Below are 11,988 nucleotides of genomic sequence, written 5' to 3'. Positions count from 1 at the left end.
AAAATCACAAAAGTACAAGATAATGCATTAAGAAAGTATCAGTCTGAAACGACAGGTTTCCTGTTGCATTTCAAATATAATTGAATGAAATCAAAGTATTTTCGATAGAAAAACCTAGCTTCTCTAAAACATGTAGTACACGGAGTCAAATATTTGTCAATCATTAGACTGAACATTGTTTAAAAATTGTGCAGTGCTTTACATGTTTGCCACAGAATCACAGAAATACCGTGCAACAATGGTCCATGACTTATTATAAATTTATATGTGAAAAGTTTTAAAAACATTGAAATATGAACTACATGTTATTATAAACGAATTGAAGGTTAATAAATAAATTAGTACAATTCAGAAATCCAGCATATAAAAAAAATTTGAAACAAAGACTTCATCTTTGTTGGAAAGGCGGATTCGAAATTCAAAAGTATTTGTTTAAAAAGATGTACTGAGTGCGTAACAATTGACCCTTGGTTACTGATGTATGACCACTGACCAGATCTGACATCAGTTGCCGTAATAGACCGTTGGGTGAGAACCACAGAGCCTAAACCCCATCAGCATCCCAGATAGCCGTCGTAGGTGAAAGTTTCTAGCTTTGCTGCAAAAATTCGTTAAAAAAATGTGTGCTAGCGTACAAAAATATTTTTTTATTTTAGATCCTCAAATGCCCCATTTGCCCCTCACAAATCAGGGCCTGTGATGCCTTGTTTTGCGGAAGTTAGATAAAAAGCTCCTGGACATCATGGCAAATCATATTTTGCTGGGCGTAAAAAGCCACTTGTACCACTATATGGGACTGTCTACTAATGGAACATCCACTATAACTGAAAAAATCCCGAATACCTTATATTTGTTCAATTGTGTTGAAAATATAACTCTTTCTTAGTTGAAGTAGGTATTTGAAGTACAAGGAAAATACTTAGAATACGAATTTATGATAACAATTTTTGATGCTTTGTCCGGCTTTCCGCCACTGTGCACCGCCGCGGCGCCAAACCAATTCAAGACTCGCGGGCCAGAGCTCATAAAGGCAGTAGTGCAGTTCATAGTTAGTGCTGTTTGGGTTCTCGATCAGTTCGGTCGCATTTCCGTCTGTGTAACCGGATTTCATTCTTCATTCTCGCGCGTGCTCGCAGAGTCGACGGTTTTTCGCGTAGTTGCCTGTTTGCGTGAGTGATAGTTATAGTTACAGTTTTACAACTCGGTGTCTGCTGACTTAGTTTCCTCGCGATTAGTGCCGTTTTGTTCGAGTGGTCTGCTTCTAAGTGTGTATTTTGTTTTTTTTTTGCTTCCTGAAGAGTGTGGTCTGTTCCTTTCTGTTGTACTTTTGAACTGTTTGGCTAATTCAATTTACGGCTCGTGCGGTTGAGCTGTGAAGCGAAGAACGCTCCGTTCTTTGTGAACAACGATGATGGTTCTTCGTTGAATCAGTGCTAGAATAGTGAGCGTTATGATGAAAAAGAAGCAAAAAGTTTGATGAGCCAGCATTCTCAACAATTCCACGGCGTTGATGATTTTGTTTTCCGTGACTAAGCGCAATTCTCAAGAGCGTTCTCTGTAGACATTGGATAATCCACACACCCCAGGAGATCCTGAATCACACGTCCAGCTTCATCAGAGGAGATAATCGCTGCCGGCTTACCACATCCAACATCTGCCCATTAGTGCTTAAAAAGCTTATATCTCAGGTGGGTAGAACATGCTCAAATTATCCGACATTTTATTATATAACACCAGGTTTTGAGATCTTGGATTTCTACCTTAATCAAATTGGAAAATGTATTTTTAATAATTGAAGATAGATGAGAGCCTCTAGTAATTTCATTGCTGATAACACATTTTGGTTGAAATTGTTGGGACAAAAATGTAACCAAAAATAAAACAGTTAACGAACTAGGGTATTTTTTATCTGCAAAAAGAGGAAAGGTATATAGTTTATTATTTCTATTAAGATTTTCCTATGGAATTACAATCGGACGTTAGGTCAGATCCAAATAGTCTTAGCGGTAAACACAACGCGGTTATTATTCCGGCCGGTCAAAAACGTTTTCGCGTTGGAAATTGTTTCGAATTCAGTTGTTTCGTTCTTGTTACACATTATGCAAATGCAAAATGTGGTCACGTAACAAAGATTTTTTATGCTTAATAAATGTGGAAGTGCTCATGAAACATTTCTAATATTTTTTGGGAAGTTTTTCTTATCTATATACAGCTTGTATAGAAAAATTGTATACAGTTTATTAGAGTTGTTTATTTAGGTTCAAATGTGAAGTGTTCATTTATTGCACGAAAACAAAAAGAACTGTGTTAACATGTGCTGCTTTTGTCTATTTTTGGGTAATTTTACTAGATTCTAAAATATATTATTTATTTATTTATTTATTTATTTATTTATTCACCATCTTCGACTTTGTCGTACAGACTGATTTCTTAAAAACAATATTATTCTATACTTCTTATTCTAAGTTTGAACATATCTTTCGAGAGGTTAAAATCAAATGCGTTGCTTACATCGTTAAATGATCTTAAACACGAGTTTAAAGAATTATTTGAACCATAGTTCGTTCTGTGGAAAGGGACAGCAAACATTAATGTATTTCGGAAGCGTCGAGGTGGTGTGTTCCACGGAATCAGCTGGATAAGTTCCGGACTATCTACGTTACCTGTTATAAGGTCAAAGATAAATAGTCTTTGCAATTTGGTACGACGGGCTGAGAGTGTTTCTAGGTTGATCAGTTTGCAACGATCAGGGTAGCAGGGAAGATTTTGAGGATCATTCCATGGTAATTGTCGCAGAGCAAATCTCAAAAAATGTTTCTGGACACGCTCGATGATCAATGTATGCGTTGCATAATAAGGTGACCAAACTGGTGTGGCATACTCTAAAATGCTGCGAGCTAGTGAACAGAACAGCGTCTTCAGGCAGTACACTTGCATCCTTTCGTTCCAAACATCCACAAAAAACAGTGCACCATACAATCCGATTTTTTTTTTTCAAATAATGCCACTCACGTACAATGTCCTAGCTAGGACAATCAGGAAAGCTAACGATCTCAATGTTCATACACGAATTTCACGCTAAACCACAATGTTGATGATTTTCTTTTTTTCATGGAACGAGGGACCCCATGTACAAAGTGAAACTAAAGATGCGACTTATTCCAAATTTCTCGGCTGGATTCAGTTTTTTAGAAAAAAAATCGGAGAATCAATTGTAGGTACCGTAAAATGGGGTGAAGTTGATCACCTTTGAGCGGTTATAGTCAATAAGATCTGGTGGGATGCATGTATTATCATCCAAATGTTTTTAAAACCAGTACTGGATGAATGTTCATCAAATTATGTAGAGGGAATTATTACCAAATGCTGTTATAATAACAAAAATAATTTTTAGTAATCGAAAAGTGAATTTTTTGATTCCGGGGTGAAGTTGATCATATACTGTGATAGGTTTCCAAAAGTAAAAAGACATGCTTTTCACTAAATATGGGGTCACTGAATTCGAATCAAGTCTCAAAAATCTTACAACTTGTTGATAAATCGATAAATTTTGGAATTGAAGTCTATGAATTAAATAATAAAACACATTAAACGCCTAAATGTATTTTCTTTGAAATTGACGACTTGTTCACGAAATGAACATATTTTATCTTCGGAAATGATTTTTATACTCAATTCAAATTCGAAACTGGGTTTAGAAAAGAAGTCTGGAATTTATGAGACAGTTCATTTGAATGGTGTATTTATATGGGCTCGGTAAAACTCGATTGTTTGAAGAAGAACCCTTCAACAGTTCATAAAACATTTCCTGAAAATTCTATTTTTTTCATAGTATAATTATCTCCAATGTCAATTCAAATTTAGGAACATCAAGAGCAGGTATCAGACAATGTGACATCACAGAAATTTTGAAAATTGAAATCTAATTTTAGCTCTACTGGCAGACTAAACATGTGGATACGGGAATGATCAACTTCTCCCCACTGATCAACTACACCCCGAATTACGGTACTTACGATCTTCTTTTTAAGAAGTCTCTGAAGGAATCCCTGGCATAGTGCATGGAGATGTTTTTGAAGAAATTCCAATACGACAGTTCAGAGGAGTTTCTTGGATTCATTTGTATACTCTATATGTATGGATTATAAAAGTATAAAGTATAATGATCAGTCAAGAATCCAATGTAGAAAAACCCTTACTGAGAATCGACAATGAAAGCATCGAATTCGCAGATTCAGCAAACGATGGGTGCACGATTCAGAATAATCTCAAGTGGGATAAATATGTTTTAAAGCAATGTGGTACAATCTACGCTTACCTTCGAGTATTGTATGCAAACGGAAATTTGTTAAATCGCCCTACCAAAATCAAACTATTCAAAAGTTTTATCTTGGCTCATCGAGCGATTTCTCAATCGTCTCTGCCTCTGTTCATTTTCAGAGTAGAATGAGAATAGCTTTGAGTTCTTGTATTCGCTTTGTTTTTAATCTTCGTCTACTAATCCTTCCCAGATAGCCGTAGCGGTAAACGCGCAGCTATTCAGCAAGACCAAGCTGAGGGTCGTGGGTTCGAATCCCACCGGTCGAGGATCTTTTCGGGTTGGAAATTTTCTCGACTTCCCAGCGCATAGAGTATCTTCGTACCTGCCACCGATATACGCATGCAAAAATGGTCATTGGCATAGTAAGCTCTCAGTTAATAACTGTGGAAGTGCTCATAAGAACACTAAGCTGAGAAGCAGTAGTAATTTTTTATGGATATACGAGTCGAAGGCATGTTTGACATATAGTAATGTTTCGAAACCATATATGCTCAACCTATTTGTCACGTTTAAAATAATACCTGTAAACTTATATATTTGTCCTGTTTATGTACACTTATTACAAGGGGTGCAGGTCGTTAGGCCGAATGCCGTTAGGCCGAAATGACCTTTTTATCATTTACTACTATTTCAAATGGCTAACAAATTCATGAGTGTTTTTCCTTCTTTTAATCAAATGCTATTCTTTCTATTATAAATTCATTCGGCAGCTTCTAGATAAGGCGGCATCCATAAATTACGTAACGCTCTAGGGAAAAGGGGGAGCAGACTCAAGCGTTACGGTCCACAAAAAATTTAAATTTTCCATACAAAAAGCGTTTCGTTACGTTAAAATTTCAAAAGTTTTACGTTACGTAATAAATGGATGCTGCCTAATGCAAATTACCCTCACCTATCTCTAGTAGTTACTTATACGACCTTACGGTTCCTTATAACTTTCGGTCATTTTCGGCCTGATGATCTATGGAAAAGTGAACGAACTCTTCTTATGTAAAATCTTCCCAGCTACAACTTTGCCAAAGATCAGATTTTCTTTGGACGTAAGTGTAATTTTTAAATTCTTGATGACACAGTCTAAATCATGCTGAGATGATCATTAAATTACTTTCAGAGCAACGTTGCTTTTTTGCTGTAGAACATAGTAGCCTGGATTACTTTGATCTATTCTTCTCGCCAGGAGCACCACGGTTGCCAGCTGAATCCACTTTATGATGATAAATAACAATTTATCCTGACGTCCAATCAAAATGTGGTCTTCGGCAAAGTTGTAGCCTAAAAGATTTCACATGAGATGAGTTTCCATAAAATTTTATGACGAAGAGATAGAGAGCTGAACACAAACGGTTGGCGTTCTTCACAGTAATCTCTATATCCTTTTCGGGACGAACGATTTTTCACCTTTATAAACATTTTTCTCGTGCTAAGTGGCAACGGTCCAGAATGAATTGTGCGCTTCATGAGGTGTTAATGTAACTTATTGGTTCTTCATGATGTTGATGTAACTTATTGAAGACGGAAAGGAACTATATCAAGCGTGTGCTAGAATAAGGACGTAAGCCGCATGTTCGGTTTCTCTTCTGTTTATAAAGGCGACAAGACGCAAGTTTGTCAGCATTTTTTCATCACTGCCTAGCGTCCTGAAGTGAAAACATACTGACAAACCCGCATCTTGCCACCTTTATTTACAGAAGAGAGGATTGATGAAGAGAAATCGATCATGCGACTTACGTCCTTATTCTAGCACACGCTTGATATGTGAATCCGTCTCTGTACGAGCTATTTATGAAAAATGAAGACCAGTAGAATTGTGCTTCTTCGTCCCGAAAGGGATATAAACATCAAATGGCTTGTGCACATTCAAACTTATTCCAAATCATTTCAAACTTTGGGATGATGTTATTTATTTAATTATTTTATTGCCAGCTTTTTACGATTGCTATAAAATGACAGGGGGTAATTCAATTTTGACATTTCCTGCCTTCTGATTTTATAGTTTGGTCAAAGTAGACTGAAATTTTAGACTGTTGATTCAACTGTCAATAATTTTCACTCGTGTTTCGACAGCATTTGTTTTGCAGCTGAGTTTTCTTTGAATTTAAATTCATGTAAATTCATCTTCTATTTATTAATAACTTTTATTATACTATTTTTTTGGCATCATAGAAAATCCCGAAGCGTGTAGAAAGAATCAATATGGCAGAGGCAAAGGCTCAATATTTCACCAAAAGAAAACTTCACTAAACAACAGTATTTGCTACCACGGACAGCTGTCTCGATAAATCTTGAAAAATCGCATACCAACCACATTTGCATTACTAAAAAGATTAGCTTATTAAATTGTAAAAAAAATCTATAGAAAAATTCATAAATACACAATTCTGTGGTCAAAGCTGTTCCCACACCTATAATGTAAGCAGCGACACATATTGGTTATCCTTATACGACGAGTCTTTTACCATGTCAAATTAGGGGGTTTCCGGGCATGGGATTTCCCTTTAGTTGCGTTGCACAGATATGGTGCTGTGCATATGTTGAGTAGCTACAGAGAAAATGCACAATCATTGGGAAATGTTTGGTTTACATGTTCAATTTAACAAGAAGTTATCAAAAATAGCCATATAGTAGGCATTCAAGCGGGAAATATCATGGAAATAGCAGCTTAACAGGCATCATAAGATTTCTGAATACAATCTATCATTCGGAAAAAGTTCACCTCTTTTTGCTATCTATTTTTTTCAGGATATTGTTTGTATGTCTCTAACCATGAATATAATTCCTATTAATTCGTATCCAATGCCGATCCTTTATTCCGTTGATATTCGCATATTATCTATCTAAAAGAGCAAATAATTAGAATGAAATAGGAAATAAGTTTTTAATTGTCGTTCCCAAAACACAAAAGTGAAAACTTTCCACATTTCAATGTCTACATACCTAACTGTTTTTTTTTACAGCAGAGCTTACTTTGATTCAGATATTAAAAGATATAGCGTGAGCAAGAAATGCCAGAAAGGGGTTCAAAATTGATTCAAAATTTATAGCATGCTAGCGTATTGAGCATTTTGCACCTTATTAGACTACTGTGCAGGAAATTTTTGCACAGTGAACATTTGCACACCTCACACATACACTCGCATTAGCGCTTGACAACGTGCTTGGTTACTAACTTTTCTATTTTTGTTTTGATTTTGCGCGAATGGTTAGCATTTTATAATTGACTTATCCACCGATTATCTAAATTCACTCGATCCAGGAATATAACCCGAACATTGCCAGAAACGCCATCGGAAGAATGCTCTAGTGCTAAATTATACCTAACAATGAAGGTTTTAGTTCGTCACTCAACGTGGAGTACTTGGGTGACCTGATAGACAGTGACTAAGGTCAAGTTGATGCAAGGGTTTATTCTCAAATTTCAAAACGCCGAAATTGGCCATTTTTGACATCCACCCACCTCCACTTTATGTTACTTTTGTAATAACTATAACATTTGGGGACATTTGCCCACCCCCTTTTACGTTATGAAATTTGTAAATGGGCTCGAAGATCTTTCGTTAGGAGGAATACCAAATCGCTAATTGATTACGCCCTGAACCTGCGGGAAACGGATCTGATTCCGAAGACGATTTTGGTGATGGTGATCATTCTGGATCCAGCAAACAAAAGCTTCTCAAAGGAAAAAGTTCCCGGTGAGTCGACTGCTGGCTATTGGTTGTTGTTCACGATTTTAAGGAGAATTCGACAGGAAAAGAAGTCTTAGCGGGATGTAGCTGGCAATACGGTGGATATTTTTTACTCAAATGCGGGTCGCTTTCAAATGAGTATAACAATAGAGAAGTTATGATGCAATCTGTTTGACTGCTTTGAATTATTTTGAAACGTCATAAACAGCTTTCAAAGCATACGCCTGCTGATGTTAGTGGGTGTGCAAATTGTATCTTACCCTTGAACAGTTTCATTAGAATCTAAAAATTCGTGCAACGGTCAATAAAAAGCTGGATAATACAAATAGTTTAAGCATAGAGGAGTCAAAATTACAAAATTTGCATCGCTCTAATGATAAGATAAGGCAAGTATTTAAAAAAGATTGAAAATGCGATTCGTGATACATTCACGTCTAATCGAATACGCGATATTACTCTATCATCGCATTGCATCGCTCATTCCCGCAGGAACAAGCAACATAATAAAAGGATCAAACACTACTATGTTATTAAGCATAAGCATAAACTAGTTGAGTAGAAGCATTAACCTAAGAATGATAATGTCGCTGCTGTTCGTGATACCAACATCTAGTTTGCCACGCACTAACAGCTTGAGTACCGGTCCTAAAAGTGTCAAGTAAATTTTAAAATCTTCCACTATAACATGGCATCGACCAAACAATGAAAAGATACAGTTAAAGGTGATAATAAACTAATTCAGCTTTGTGAGAACACCGCCATTAGCGTTCTACTACTAATATTCTATTACTAGTGGCTCCTCCGTGGTTGACCGGAATAATCAAAATTTCACAGGCAATCAACAGATTTAGCTTGAGAGCTGCATACCATTTTCAATGTACAATTTCGAGAACTCCAAACTTAGTGTTATCAATACCAGCGCCGGCCATGTCCTCACGATCATCGGGGAAGGGAAGGAATGTTAGTGTGTCGTGCATTGCTACTAGAAACCGAGATCACTTCTGCATCTCCATGGATTGCGCAGGAAGAAGTTTTGTCAGCGGGAGGCTGCATGAACAGGATTCACTTTGGTAAGTGATGCGATTCATGTAGCCTCAATCCGTAGTTAGTTTAACGATTAAATAAATGTAACATTGCCACGATAAAAATTTGTGTTACAACAAGCATGAAACGAGCTCACCAGTTGGTAATCCATCCTCGACTGAAGTCACAATCTCGGCATCAATACGCAAATACGAACTAATAGGCTTGGGTCTTCAAAGCACTGCTCAGTAAAATGTGGAACCAAAAAAAAGGAAACGAAAATGTCGTTAAATTCAATTACTAAACCCTGATGGCATTGAAAACCAATAACCATCTAAATAAAGTGTTATTTTTGGACGAATGTAGGATGCGTTTGTCCATTATGTCAAAATTCTATACAATGACAGACTTAACATCCGATCTAAAAAAAAGATACAGTTGATTGAGAATAATTTACCTCCCAACATCGACCCAAGTGCAGCTACACATTGTTCCGTTACCCGATTAGCTATTCATTCAGCTCTACATTCTTGAATGTAACCATATGAGAACTCGTTTCAGCAGCCTCCGAGGGTTCTGGTGTGTGCATTAAGACTGATCTGATCATATACACCGACTGTTTGATAGGCTGAACGGTTGCGGTGATGATCGTTTGCACTGTATGCGTAGCACTTTTTCACATGATCAACCTAGAAGTAGGTATTCATTTCATTGCGTTTGCGTAGAACACCACTCGATATACATGAAGTAGTTTTTATTACACCAGGAGACCGTCTAGTTTCATAACAGGAAGAGAAAAATGTTCGAGATTTACAATGATTTCCAGGTTGAACACTTGATTTAAAAAGTATACATGATAATTAATGCTAATGTCTCGAGAAATGACATTAAACAGCTGGAAATGTTTTATGTTGTTTTTAGTTCTCAATAAGATACACCGGAGCAAGTAGAAAGAAATGGTTTTGGATGGGAGGGATGTTTCTGTATTGGGGCATTCCTTAACCGAATGGTTAGAGTCCGTTGCTACAAAGCAAAGCCATGCTGAAAGTGTCGAATTGCTCATAAGAACACTAAGCTGAGAAGTAGGCTCTGTCCTAGTGGGGACGTGATGTCAAGAAGAAGAAGAACTACACAATTTTAGCACAATTTCATACCAATAAGAACAAAAAACTACTCGTAAAATGACTTCTCTATAACTACTACTCTCGAAGATGCTTTCAAAATATTGAAGATGTTATGGAAATTGAATCATGAAACTGTTTTTGGATTATGTTGAACATGGATAACCATAAAAAGGCATCAAAATTATAAAAGACACTACTTTATTTTTATTGAGCTATCAACAACAACAATGAAACTTGGTTTATGTCTTTACTAAAGAGAGAGATCTCTGAAGGCCATCACAGCAATTTTTGACACACTGAAGAAACATATGGCATGAATTTAATCATTAAGAATGTGTAATTACCTCACTCAGAATGAAAAATGTTTTCAACTTGAAAAAGAAAAGTTCAAGTTTATATGAAGAGCCTGGATATTTTTGCATGCTTGTATGCTTTCGCAACGATGAATGCAATCGAAACAGAATCTGCCGCTTCTGTACGAAGCGAAATGGTTAATATTTTGTATGAAACAGTACATCCGATCGAACATTGCATTTCTAGCGAGTGAAAGGTTTCGTTGCAAACTGTTTGTGGCACAGGGTTCAACAAATTCAGATTCTGTGTGCTTAATTACCGCTGCGGATTCCACCTGCCTTGAGCATAAAGGTGAAGCGATGTGTGGGTTCTCTCTCTCCTTAACGACATGCGAAATTGTAGAATTGGAAAATGAGAAAACAAAAACTTAAATTACCAGCTGTGTTGGGGGTAATTTTCAATTATTATGATAATTATAGCAGTTGAGGAGCTTACCAGAGACAAACAAACGTTAATGTTCGAAGATGCAGGCGTTAGCCTAATAATAAAAATATTGCTTACCTGTTGGTAGTTGGTTTTGAAGTTTTTGAATCATTAATATTTATCATTAATTAAGTACACCAACTATAATAAGGTACCGTGGGGCAAGTGGGTAATGGAATTCGCATAGTTGAGATTCTTCAAATTCTAGAGACTTTAAATTGAAACAAATGAGGTCGTGTATATTTTTTAGCTTGACTCCCACCAAATATAAGCAGCATGCTGAAATTGATTTTTGTGAAAAATTGAAGAAAAAAATACAGAAAAAGTTTTTGAAAAATGTCTCCTTACTTTTCACTTGCCCCAAAAGTTGGGCAAGTGAAAAGTTTACCGTTTTGAACAATAATTTCAAAAACAAACAGTTATATTCACGATTTCTATTAGCTTTAACATTTGTTAAGGCTTCCCAATGAACAATAACATAAGTAAAATGTAAACAAAGAAAATGTTATTCTTGTTACTTGAATTTTCTTCTGTTCAGTTATGTTAGTTGAAATAATTCGACAACATTATAACTGCAACATTTCCAATGTTAGTTCTTACATTATAGGACAGCAAATGCATTTCTGCTCGGTAGAATTTCCACCGCTCGTTATTTGTTTTTGAGAAATTCGAATATGACGTCGGATAACTCTTCGGGAGAAATCAAACGGAATCCTTCAATAACGTAGTTAGAATCTTTTTTTATGTGGATAGACCTATACCCCATTTTTATGTTTTGAACTAGCTTACATAGACATTCCACGAGATTTCCGTGTGTTCTCTAATATTACAACTTTTCAGTCAACGTCTTCCTTTTAATTGGCTGCCCGAAGTAGATATATTAATATAGTAATGTTTAGCAACATCTTTTAGAGAAGTTCCATGATTTCTAATAGCTTTTAACGCTTGAGTATAGTGTTTCTTGAATTATCAGCACGTTATGTTTTCCTATGATAATTGCGAACCATGTTTACGTATGGCTACTTAAAGAGAAAACTCAAATTCAATCTCTAATGATAAA

At 36.2% G+C, this 11,988-nt stretch overlaps 1 protein-coding gene across 1 annotated transcript in view; it reads left to right on the top strand.

Annotated features, from left to right (window-relative positions):
- The first annotated feature begins 1,044 nt into the window (after positions 1 to 1,044).
- LOC5575487 (ATP-binding cassette sub-family G member 4) overlaps positions 1,045 to 11,988 on the top strand; it is a 144,092-nt gene continuing 133,148 nt past the window's right edge. Inside the window, exon 1 of the mRNA XM_021853659.1 lies at positions 1,045 to 1,688. The gene's annotated coding sequence lies outside the window, so the exon portion shown is untranslated. The remainder of the gene's footprint in view (positions 1,689 to 11,988) is intronic.

Source organism: Aedes aegypti, chromosome 3, assembly GCF_002204515.2.
Source record: "Aedes aegypti strain LVP_AGWG chromosome 3, AaegL5.0 Primary Assembly, whole genome shotgun sequence".
NCBI lineage: Eukaryota > Metazoa > Arthropoda > Insecta > Diptera > Culicidae > Aedes > Aedes aegypti.
This window is presented reverse-complemented; position numbering and strand designations above follow the sequence as displayed.